An 11681-nucleotide genomic window follows, 5' to 3' on the forward strand; every position below is an offset into this window, starting at 1 on the left:
CCCCCTCCTTTGATAAGACTCGGAAAGTCTTTGTTTTAAATCGGGTGCTGCATGTCAGCGACGTGCTCAGGGATGGGAGAACAGCCAAAATCCACCCGGTTCTGAGTGCTAAAGTGACTGGGATCAAGTTTTTAATGTCAAACATCATCAGTATCCAGAGGTCGTATTTCAGCATTTACGTGACCCCACTTTTCTTCCTGCCTCTGGAATCAGTTCAGTCTTGTAGCTAAGGAGAGGCTGTCCTTTCTCTCTCACCACACCCTGTCGGCCACATGGGACAACTAATCACCATCCTTACCTCTATCTCACACGCTTAATGCATGGAGCTGCTGTTCCACATTGGTTGTGGCCAAAGTTGCTGTACTTTCCATGTGGCCTTGTCAGATAGATAGGCAGAGTTTAGTGTGACTATCGTCAGAGCAACACTGCTCAGGTCAACAGTGCAGCACTGACAGTATTTGCTCAAGGTCACAGGTCTCTAGTTCGCCTGTGTCAGCAACTGCCTCAGATAGTTAATGTCTGAAATGGCATCATATCAAATTTAATCTACTATTATAGCTTTTATTATGACGATCGTATAGAAATTCCCTCGGGCCTTGTTAAATTATATTATTTTATATTTTTGTAAAATGTTATATATGATGTGCAAATTTTACCCTAAGTGATCCTGAAAGAGCTCTTCACAGACGTAACGCACCTTCGGGCAGCCATGTTGGGCAGCCACAGCTTGTTGAGCAGCTGGTTGTACTTCAGACTTGGCTGTCACAGTGGAATTAAGTAGACAGGGCCGATTCCTGCACAGCATTTGACTGAAAACATTATATCTTCAGTGATCCATCTGATGCACCAATTGTGTGTTTAGATAACATCAGTGTGCTTGGAAGCATTTTTCAGTTTCTGTTCACTCCATGAAATATTTTCATCCTCTTTTCCCTGATAGCTTAATCTTTCACAAAAGATGACTGTTGCTCCCTGTTCCTGTTCAAAGGAAGTTCTTCCTTCCCACAATTGCCACTTTCTGCCATGTTTTAATTTTCAATTTAAATCAATTCAATTGTATTTATATAGCACCAAATCTGTTGCCTCAGGGCACTTTAGATTGTAAGATAAAGACTACTGAAAAACAGAGAAAAACCCAGCAATCACATGAACCCCAACAAGCAAGCACTGGCGACTGTGGGAAGGAAAAAAACTCCCTTTTAACAAAAACCACAAGCAAAACCAGGCTCAGGGATGGATGGGGGTTACCAGATGAAGACAGGACAAAGAATTCCTATGGAAGAGGGCCATAGATTAGTAATAACCAATAATTAAATGCAGAGAGGTGTATAAACACATAGTGAGTGAAGAAGGTGACTGAAGAAGAAAGACTCATTTGCATCTTGGGAATCCCCCAGAGAGTTCTCACTCTCTGTCTCATCTTTTGGGTTCTCTCTCTAATATTTTAGGGTGTTTACCTATGAAGCTCTCTGTTACAACTGTTGCTGTGAACTGGCATTATAGTCAAAGGAGCTTGCAAAGAAAAGCGTCTGGACTTCTTTAAGTTACTTGAAGACGTTTCACCTCTCATCCGAGAAGCTTCTTCAGTTCTAAGGTCAAATGGTGGAGAGTCCCAGATATAAACCTAGTGGGAGTATCCCCCCACAGAGGGACAAAAGGACCCCCTGATGATCCTCTAATCGCCTGAGCCAAGGTGTGAAATTGGGTGTGGGTCCCAATCAGCCAGGGTTTCGGGTGAGCTCATTGTGAAACCTGGCCCCACCTTATCATGCGAATTCCTGAGGTCAGATGGCCCTGGATGTGAGTGGGTGTTAAGGCGTCTGGGAAGGGATCTCGAAACTGGATTATAGATGGCAGAGAGTTGGTGTCGTAACCCCCCGCCTCTGTTCAAAGATGGTCGCTCACAGTGGACGTAGATGGCTTCTTTCACTCCTCTTTCAAACCATCTGTCCTCTCTGTCCAAAATGTGAACATTGGCATCCTCGAAAGAGTGTCCTTTATCCTTAAGATGCAGATGGACAGCTGAGTCTTGTCCTGTGGAGGTGGCTCTTCTGTGTTGTGCCATGCGCTTGTGAAGTGGCTGTTTGGTCTCTCCAATGTAGAGGTCTGGGCATTCCTCGCTGCACTGTACAGCAAGAAAGAGGAGTGAAAGAAGCCATCTATGTCCACTGTAAGCGACCATCTTTGAACAGAGGCGGTAGTTTACGACACCAACTCTCTGCCATCTATAATCCAGTTTTGAGATCCCTTCCCAGACGCCTTAACGCTAGGTTTATATCTGGGACTCTCCACCATTTGACCTTAGAACTAAAGAAGCTTCTCGGATGAGAGGTGGAACGTCTTCAAGTAACTTAAAGAAGTCCAGACGCTTTTCTTTGCAAGCTCCTTTGACTACGATGACCTGGATGACTGAGAACCTTTACAGACAAGTGGCATTATACATTCAAACTGTACTGAATTAAAAATTCACTTTTTGGTTCAGACTTCAAAACTCCTTAGACAAAGTATCTAGCTCTATCTACCCGCTGATAAAACTTTTTTCACCCAGGCAGTTTGGCAGCTGGTCTGGAGCCAGGGTCTTATCTTAAATCAGTGCTTTACAAGCCAAAAGCTTGAGGCCACAAACGCTCTTTAGAAAGCGTCATCAACACTTTGCTGGTCTAGAAAACCCAGAAAAGCGTAGCACATATGCACGTCGCCATGCAATTGAGCAGATGTGAATATAAACATTCAAACAAGGAAATAAGAGTGCAAACACTGTCAAGACTTTAAAACCTTGGAAAGAATTTTCAAGTGTGAAATGACCCAAATTATAGAATAAAACGGCTTATTACTTCACTGTAGCAGTCTGGAGCCATCGGTTTGCTGAGATCTCGACCCACCCAATACAGTGGAGGTATATTCACTGGATAATGTGTTTAGGTGTTGGAACCATAAACAAAACCCCAACAACACCTAAAGAATAAAGAAACAACCTCAATTGCGTCTCAGAAGACAGAAACTTGAAACTTCTGCATCCCCTCTGTACATACATGTATATACAATGTGCTGCTCTGGCTGTGAGACAGCACACTGTGCTCAGTTGAGGAAATCTTGGGGCGTGTATATGTGTGCATGATAGACAGAGTGAGCTCAACGTATAGGAATGCTGCTGGGTCATGTGTGTGAAAGCAAGGCAACAAGAGAGAATGTGTGCACGGACAGGGGTGGTGTCATTTTATTAAATTGTGATGACACACTCAATAAGGGTAATGTATGATAAAGTGAGGAAAGCAAAAGACAGGGATTTTATATTCCATGATGGGAAATAGTGTAGAGGGGCTGGGAATAAGGGTAGTGAGGTGGAAACAGCTGGCTATCCAGCAGGAGGAGGGAGACAAATTGCAGAATGTCTGGCTTTGGGGAAGGGAGCTTCCCCGACTTAAGTACTCAGATCATCAGATGTCCACTTTAGGTCAGAGGGGGAAATATGAGAGCATAGCTGCTGAGGTTCCTGTAAACTCTCTGGCATCTCGAGGTTTATTTGCTGGCAGAGCGCGCAGCTGAACGCTGTGTTCTGCACACTTCACGTGGCACAAGGTTGACCAGAGACCACAGGACAGGCCGCACTCATCACATTTCTGCATGCATTTGGTTAAACAAACACTTTGGCACAAGAGCCTCATGAGTAGGAAATCAGTCAGCTGATATCTGTTGGATTACTCTGCACTTGATGTGCTGATATTTTATCAAAAGCTGGATGTCAGCCAGACAGCGTCTCCTAACATTTGGAAGTACTAAAATGTCTGTAACGTGATGAGTCTTTCGAATGTCAGTGTGCAGTAGATAAATATTAGTACTTTAGGGGTATTTTTTGACCAGTGAAGGTCAAGACTCAGGTTAGCAGCTGCTACACAGCTAATATTTATACACACACGAGTGAATACGCATGTAGCACTGACAATGAGGTCAAGCAAACATTACAGAGTTTCAAGTTGCTGAGCAGGATTAGCATTAGCATAGCTCGCTAGGACATCATTACTCCCAGCTATGTAAAAATCTACGATTTTGCGAGATTGCTCCATGATTTCATGAAACCCCTGAAGTAGTTTCAGGAGCTGAACCTGTATTTCACATAAAAATGCAAATGCTGTTACAGTCTGTGTTGTGAGCATGGTTTAGCTCCCAATCCAAATCTTCATTAAAAGTCACCTGAACTAACTTTAAACTGTATGTTTAGATTTAGACTTCACCACTTCCAGCCAATTAAATTATTGCTAGACAGGCCACCTACAAATGCAGTATTTTTGTGCCATGACACTCAGCATAACTACACCCATGCCAAGAATTAGCATCTGCTTGAAATCCTGTATCCTTGTTAATTAGGCCTCACATTTTAAAGACATCATCACCTCCTCTGGTTCCAGATTCATGAACCTTTAACATCCAACAGTCACGTCTCCCTGTACTGGCAGACACGTGTGTAATAGTAGCTGTAAGCAGGAATCATAAAAACACAGAGAAAGCCAAAGTGGATGGACTTTAAGGAGGTCAGCTTACATTGTCTGCTTTCTTGTTTTGCTTTAGTCTTGCACAATTACATTAATGATGTTAAAGCTCAGAGGTAACTGCTAACTATTAGCATAAATGTGAATATGCATGAACGCACATGTCCGTTAGGGTGACCGTGGCTCAGGGGGTTGGGAATCGCATCTGTAACCGGAAGGTCGCCGGTTCGATCCCTGGGCTCTCTGTCCTGGTTGTTGTGTCGCTGGGCAAGACACTTTACCCTACTGGTGTTGGCCAGAGGGGCCGATGGCGCGACATGGCAGCCTTGCTTCTGTCAGTCTGCCCCAGGGCAGCTGTGGCTACAACTGTAGCTGCCTCCACCAGTGTGTGAGAGTGAATGAATAGTGGTATTGTAAAGCGCTTTGGGTGCCTTGAAAAGAGCTATATAAATCCAATCCATTATTATATTCACATTTATAAAAGCTCCTTTTTCTTTCTTAGAGGTACAACAAATCCACCAGTGCGTCACTGCATCGTGAGTGAGGAACTATAAAATATCTGGACCAAACTGTTAAAGCAGAGCAGAAAATGTAATCAAGCCCCCAGTCTGAGAGTAGAGACAGAGGAGGAAATATGAGGAAAAGGAGAACATATTAGATTTTTGCACTCTGAGGTACCCCGTGGATAAGTGTCCGACCTCCACTGAAGGAAACTGTACAAAACACTATCATTTCGTTTAACCCCCATTCAAATAGCTGATTTGAAATCAGGGTATTCAGTTAAATATTTTATTTGTTAACCTTCAGAAAAACTCACACATCTAATGATTACAACTGTGTAAATGTTTGCAATTTAGCTCAAACTGAAGACAGCTACCATCCTTCCTCTAGTGCAAGTATATACCAGAATATTTGCAAATGTCAGCTGTTGCTTTGGGACAACGCACCCGGCATGTAAACCTGTCTGTTCAAACAGGACGAGGTATGAGGGTGATGGTTGAGCACCATATCCTGTGTTTAGTCACAAGACATTGTTTAGCTGTCAGAAGCGTCTTCATCAATGACACCTTAATAAAAACTCTGAAAGGGTGGGGGGTGAGGTGAGGATGGGAAAGAGACTGAACCCTGAGCTGCCCTCGATGAAAATGTGTGCCTGTCAGACAAGTAGAAAATAGTGCTTGGCTGGGTGAATGAAGCTTATAGTAAAAATGACCGTTCACTTAAGTGGAAAAGCGCTATGAGCACCAGTCTATTTTCTTTAAGCAAATAGTCTGCTTAATAATCTGCACTCTGAATAGCTGCGGTTTGGGGAAGGCCTTGAAGAGGACTGGCGGTGGCTCCCCGGCCTGGCAGATCCCCATGTACTAATGAGTACTAATAAGAAGCGAAAGAATTGAAAAAGGGGAGGGAGGGGCATAAAGATAAGAATGAAAAACTTGTAGAACTGGGGGGACTCATATATAGATAAGACCCGCAAGGTGCGTGTCTGGAGGCGTGGTCCCGCTCCTGAATTTCAGATAATTTATCTCCAATTAATGAAGTCATCAGGGTCTCTGAGGCCAAAGATAAACTGCTCTGCTTGGTGACATCTTGTGCTTTAGCCCTCTCTGAGTTCCAAGCCATCACAGTCAAAACTAACTTGACTTTCTTTGTTCTCTAGGAGAAAAATAATGCTAATGCAGTGTCCTGGTACTTCAGAAAATGTTGCTTTTAAAATGTGGTTGGCTGACCAGGTGTATAGCTAAATGTCTTTCTTATATCTGTTGTTTTTTCATCTTGAGTGCTGGAGGAAAGAAACAACCATTAAAAAATGGAGGCAAGCTGGCGCCCTTCCAACAAGTGCTAGTGTGAAGGAAAGTGTGTGTGTATGTATGTGTTACCCATTACCTAACTTTAGTAGCTACTTATTTGCAAAACAAATGCCCAAACGCAAAGATTTCCATGAATACACGCATGATTACAGAGTGAAGACTTGTGCGCTTGTAGCGATACAGGACTATAAACTACATATTGTAAATTTTTACAGAGCTTGCAAATTATCATACATCACTGTGAATGCGACCTTCCATTTTTCTATAGCAGCAAGAAAAAGGTCAAAGCAGAATACAGATAACAGCAAACTGTCCAGAAACCTATGAAAAGCAAGAAGCATGTTATCATGTACAGAAGCTACTGTAATGCTATCAGAGGAAACAGTTACACAGGACTCCAACTCTGTAATTTCCTTACTGGGGTCTACTGAGGAATCATTTTCTGAAGGAAATAGACACACTCACCCCACCTGTTCTTCAAATACATTCACACAGCCTGCAATTTCTTAAAGAAAAATCCCAGGGAACACCACTTAGGGTTGGGAGTGGAAAATATGCACAGCCTTTGAACTGAGACAATGTAAAAACCTAATTGCAGGTGAGAATTACTGTACAGGGAAAGGTTTACTTCACTAACATAGCACCACTGAATGCAAGATGCAGTCTTAGCTGCTGCTGCCAGCATGTGGTTTCACTTGTGCTTTTCAGACTTTTCTGAATTTTCTGATAATCCTGTGTCTCTCAGAGACAAAGGAATAAAACGTGGCTAAATGTAGTGAATACATTTGAACAGTGAACCTGTTGTTCGGTGAATGTAAGCTATGTTAAGAGTATAATTTACAATCCACTACCTGCCGCATCTCAAAAAAGGACATTTGTAAGCTTTTCCTTGTGTGTTGGTGGTTACGTCGGATTCATTTGTGATTTAAGAATAATGGAATAAGAACACAGTTTGTTCTGTGTCTTTCAGGCCAAGTATTGATGACAAATGGGTCCAGGTGGGCTTTTGGAAATGGACATTTCTCACAGTAACATCTCGCTCCAACATGTGGAAGCAATAAAGACCTCCCCTCCTCCATCCTCCTCTTTTCCAGGCAATGAGGCAGAGGATGTCAGCATAAACGGGGGAGTTTGACATGCTGACCTCTACTATGTTGGTGAACATGAACGGTCTGGATCTCCTCTCCCTTCACTCTCATTTGTAGCATACAACTGAATACACCAGACAGGTGTGTTGTTATGTTTAGAGAACCAGGTGAAAAAGGAAGGCCGCTTCACTAATCACCTCACTTTAGTATTCCAGTGCCAATATGTGATGAATTATGCCCAGTTAACACTCAGTGGATGTGTGGCACCAAGTATGTATATATTAATTTCCCAAATGTCCAAAGCAGCTACAACATCAGGCTCAGCTGTCTGTGCCGGAAGACTCTACTTCTGAAAAAACATGTAAATTTTTGTGCACTCTCACCAGGACCTTGTCAAAGTGTCACCTAACCCCTAAAACCAGTTTTCCTTAAAGTACCTTCTGGGCATTGCTCCAAGACAACAAAGCCAGAGTGCTGCTAAATGAAATCTGTAAAGTATTCCCAGCATGGGACTGAGTTGAGATAGCCAAAGAGGCAACCTTAAAATCTATCAACTCCTGAAGCTGACTTCCAGAGGGCAGCGAGAGTGAGTGGTCCCACAGGCTGGTTGGTCAGTTATTAACCTGTTTCCAGAGAGATGATGACAGGAACACGGCCTATTGTCTGGAAGTCATTAAGAGAGCCAGGGGTAGTCTGGGAGTGGCTGCATACCTCTGTTAAACCCCCAGCATGTGTACACACACACACACACGCGCGCACACACACACACACACACACACACACACACACACACACACACACACGTGTGCACACAATACTTGGTTTCTTTTCAGCTGTTCCTCAGTTTTTGTTCTGCATTTCCGTATTGGTTCAGACTCAATAGCTTCAGTTTAGGAGAATAATTGTTCAAAATAACTCTGATAAGCAGTGTGTACCTCCAAACCTGCTTAATAACAGCCAATCACGAGGGTAGACATACTTCTATAATATGTTGTGTATTGATAACTGACTCCAAGATAGGAGTTATGATCTCTTAACATCCACCACTTAGAGACACTAAGTGTCATTCTGGCCTTACAGTGCTTCTGGTCTAAGATTTCTACTTAGTTGTACTACATAAGAGAAAATCCCACATTAAGGTGTGGACATAAGTAAACCTTCCTGTAAAAATGAAGTGGTGTTTAGGGGACTAGTGACCTGGTGGATGTTAAAAAGTTAAACTCTGTTTTCTGTCTCACTCATGACTGTATTAATAGCCACAAAGAGGAGGATGGGGTGTTGGTGCCAGGAATCCAGCCTTAAAGTGCAGCCCAGCTCGGATGGGAATATGGGGGAAGGTTAAAGGGTGAGGAAGGGGCCACAGAGCCACACAGAGAGAATAGATAGATGGATGCATGTATGGATGGCAGACAGATATCAGGAGTTGTTCGTCACAGCTATCAGAGACTGTGGGGAGTCTCCACAGGCGGGTGTGTAAATGTCAGCTGTCTTTATCACAGAAGTATACAACACCATGCTCTTTACCCTGCAGTGTAGCCTTCTAACTCATTTATTTGTCTTTCTGCACCCAGACACACATTTTCAGTCTGTTAAAATCTGACCAAAATTTGAGTAAAGTAATTAAGCAAACCGATTAACTTTAAGTCTTGGACAATGCAACCCTCTCAGGCTCAAATTAAAGTCCTGCAGTGGTACTTCTGAGTAAAAAAACCTCATAAAATATGTATGTGGAGTCAGGTTGTTAGTTTTTAACTGTTGTAAATCGGCAACGCCTGCCTCAAGAGGGTTAATCACTGTTGCCTAATTCAGAGTTTCAAATAATCCCTGTTGGTCTTAGACTGGGTCTTGGAAAACTCTGTTAGCCTATCCTCTGTGTAAAGTTAGTTATTATTAATCTCTTTCACAGTGTGTCTTGTGTCCTGTCTTCTTCCATTAACCTCCACAATCCAGGAGATAGTTGTCCCTCCTTGAGCCTGGTACTGCTAAAAGTTTCTTCCTTTTAAAAGGGAGTTTTTCCTTCCTACTGTCACCATTTTTTTTTCATAGGGGATCATCAGATTGTTGGGCTTTTCTCTCTGTTATTGTAGGGGTTTTACCTTACAATGTAAAGTCACATGAGGTTTTGGTGATTTGGAGCTATATACATAAAAGTAAATTGATCTGGTAAGAGGTGGGAATGCAATTGTGGGTTGCACTGCTGCTCCTCCACATTGAAAGGAACCAGTTAAGGTGGAGTGTTCAAGGTATGTCCCTGCATAAAAAGCCCCTGGGGTAGACCCAGGATACGCCAGAGAGATTATATCTCTTGGCTAGCCTGGGAACACCTTGGTGTACCCCCCAGATAAGCTGGAGGAGGTGGGTAGGGGAAGGTATATTGTTTGCTCATGCTGCTTCCTCTGTGACCCAGCCACCCAGAAAATGGATGGATGCATTGAACTGATATTTAAAACAAGCCATTTTTGGTTCTCTTTCCATTTCCTTTAGAAAACTGCCCTTTGCAGCTCCATCCCTGAAACTGTCTCAAACTGAGAGCGTAAAGCAGATGGACTCATATCTAATATCTGCTAATGTTATTATTGCAAACTTTGGCTATATTAGTGGCATGAAAATAAAGAATACTACGATAGATCTACTTTTTAAATCAAGCTAAAACGAACCCAGAAAAATGAAGTTGGCTAACATGATGTGTGTGTACATTGAATCACCATATATGCATAATTTATATGTGCGCATACAAAGCGAGAACGATACTATTGCGGTTTTTACTAATTTACTGCTAAATGAGTGCAGCAGCAGGCAGTAATCCTGGCTAAGGATGTGTACTGCAGTTTGGACTTGGGTCAGTGCATTTAAATGGCCTGAACATGCAATCATCAGTTTCTTCTCAGTCTGTGACTAAACTAAAAGAGTGTAGGCTGACTGCTACAATGGTCTGTTGCTCAACTGTGTAGATAGCATCAGTGCTGGATTTTATAATGTTAGTGGGAGATGGATATCACGGGTGTATGGGGAGGGACTGAGGGGGTGTAACAAATCTAAAGATTAGACCACAGCTTAGCTGCTCGAAACTCTGATAAATATACAAGATTTCCCTTCAGCTTGCCAGTATATTATTACTGTCATATGAAGTTTAGGAGCTTGGTATAATTGCTGTAAAATAAGACATGGGTTGAGCCAGTGGATAGCTTCTGTCTTGAAGCAGTGGTAGAGTGCAGATGTTCTTTAAAATTAAAACCACATTTCCCATAAATCCTGTTACTTCCTGCTAGGTCTGCCACCACCAATAAAATCCTTTGTTGAATTTGTACCAGACTGCTGACAAGAACAAAAATACCTCAAAATGTGCCTGGTAATGATTTATTGATGTTTTAGATGGTGCATGAAAACAACACATCGGCAACTGCCCAATATGCAGCTTTTCCATTGTGAGTCATAAATCAAGCACACCCATTTTCCACACACTAAAAACAAGTGAGAGCCTCCAGGGATGAAAAATAAAGGCAAAGCAAACATCAGCTTCAGTTCCTGTAGTGGTCTCCATAGACTGCCATCTAAAATGACCAAAATACTGCCCAAACTGACCATTAGTAAGCTTATTTATGGTCTGATATAAGACCGTTTTGGCTTTAAGTCTATAGTTAAGAGCAGTAAATGGATGATTTTATTTTTAAAATCTTATAAATATACTTATACCTCAGCACCAAATCCAGGACACTGTTGCTTCAATAAAAGACACCCTGGGAATAAGAAAAGGCCACTAGCTAATGAAAAAACACAACTCTGTTGTTGTTTGTGCATTGCCACTGACCAATAATGCTGCTTTGTGACTGGGGAAAGACAGTGGAGAATTTGTTCTTTCTGTGAGAAAGGCTTTCAAAAATGCTGACTCTTTTTAAAATAGTTAACAATGTAAAATAATCTGTTTCATCCAAAACCACAAATTTTTGTTGAAGTAGTTTTGTTGTGCAAACCTAACCGATGAAATTAGTAGATCAACATTGATTTTTGGTTTCAAAACAGATCCCGTGGTCAAACATAGAATGAGTGTTGTGTTGCTTTTCAGTATCTCATCTGACATTCTAAAGGCTGAAGGAAAACATCTCCCAATACATTTAACTGTCCCTACCACCAAGTTGCAAAGCTGTAGCATCTCAATCAGTTGCAACAGTGGTCCTGGAGCACGACGACCTGAGGTCATCATTGGTAACAGCCACAACTCTAAACAAAAAAAACAAAACACGCATGCACGCACACACACACACACACACACACACACACACACACACACACACACA

The 11681-nt window shown here is 42.3% G+C and overlaps 1 protein-coding gene across 1 annotated transcript in view; it reads right to left on the reverse strand.

The window, feature by feature from the left end:
• Positions 1-11681, reverse strand: part of smtnl (smoothelin, like) — a 24779-nt gene that overhangs the window by 7258 nt on the left and 5840 nt on the right. The gene's annotated exons all lie outside the window — the stretch shown is intronic.

The sequence above is a fragment of the Haplochromis burtoni genome, unplaced genomic scaffold (assembly GCF_018398535.1).
Source record: "Haplochromis burtoni strain Fernald_Lab_line unplaced genomic scaffold, NCSU_Asbu1 Contig_417, whole genome shotgun sequence".
Classification (NCBI taxonomy): Eukaryota; Metazoa; Chordata; class Actinopteri; order Cichliformes; family Cichlidae; genus Haplochromis; species Haplochromis burtoni.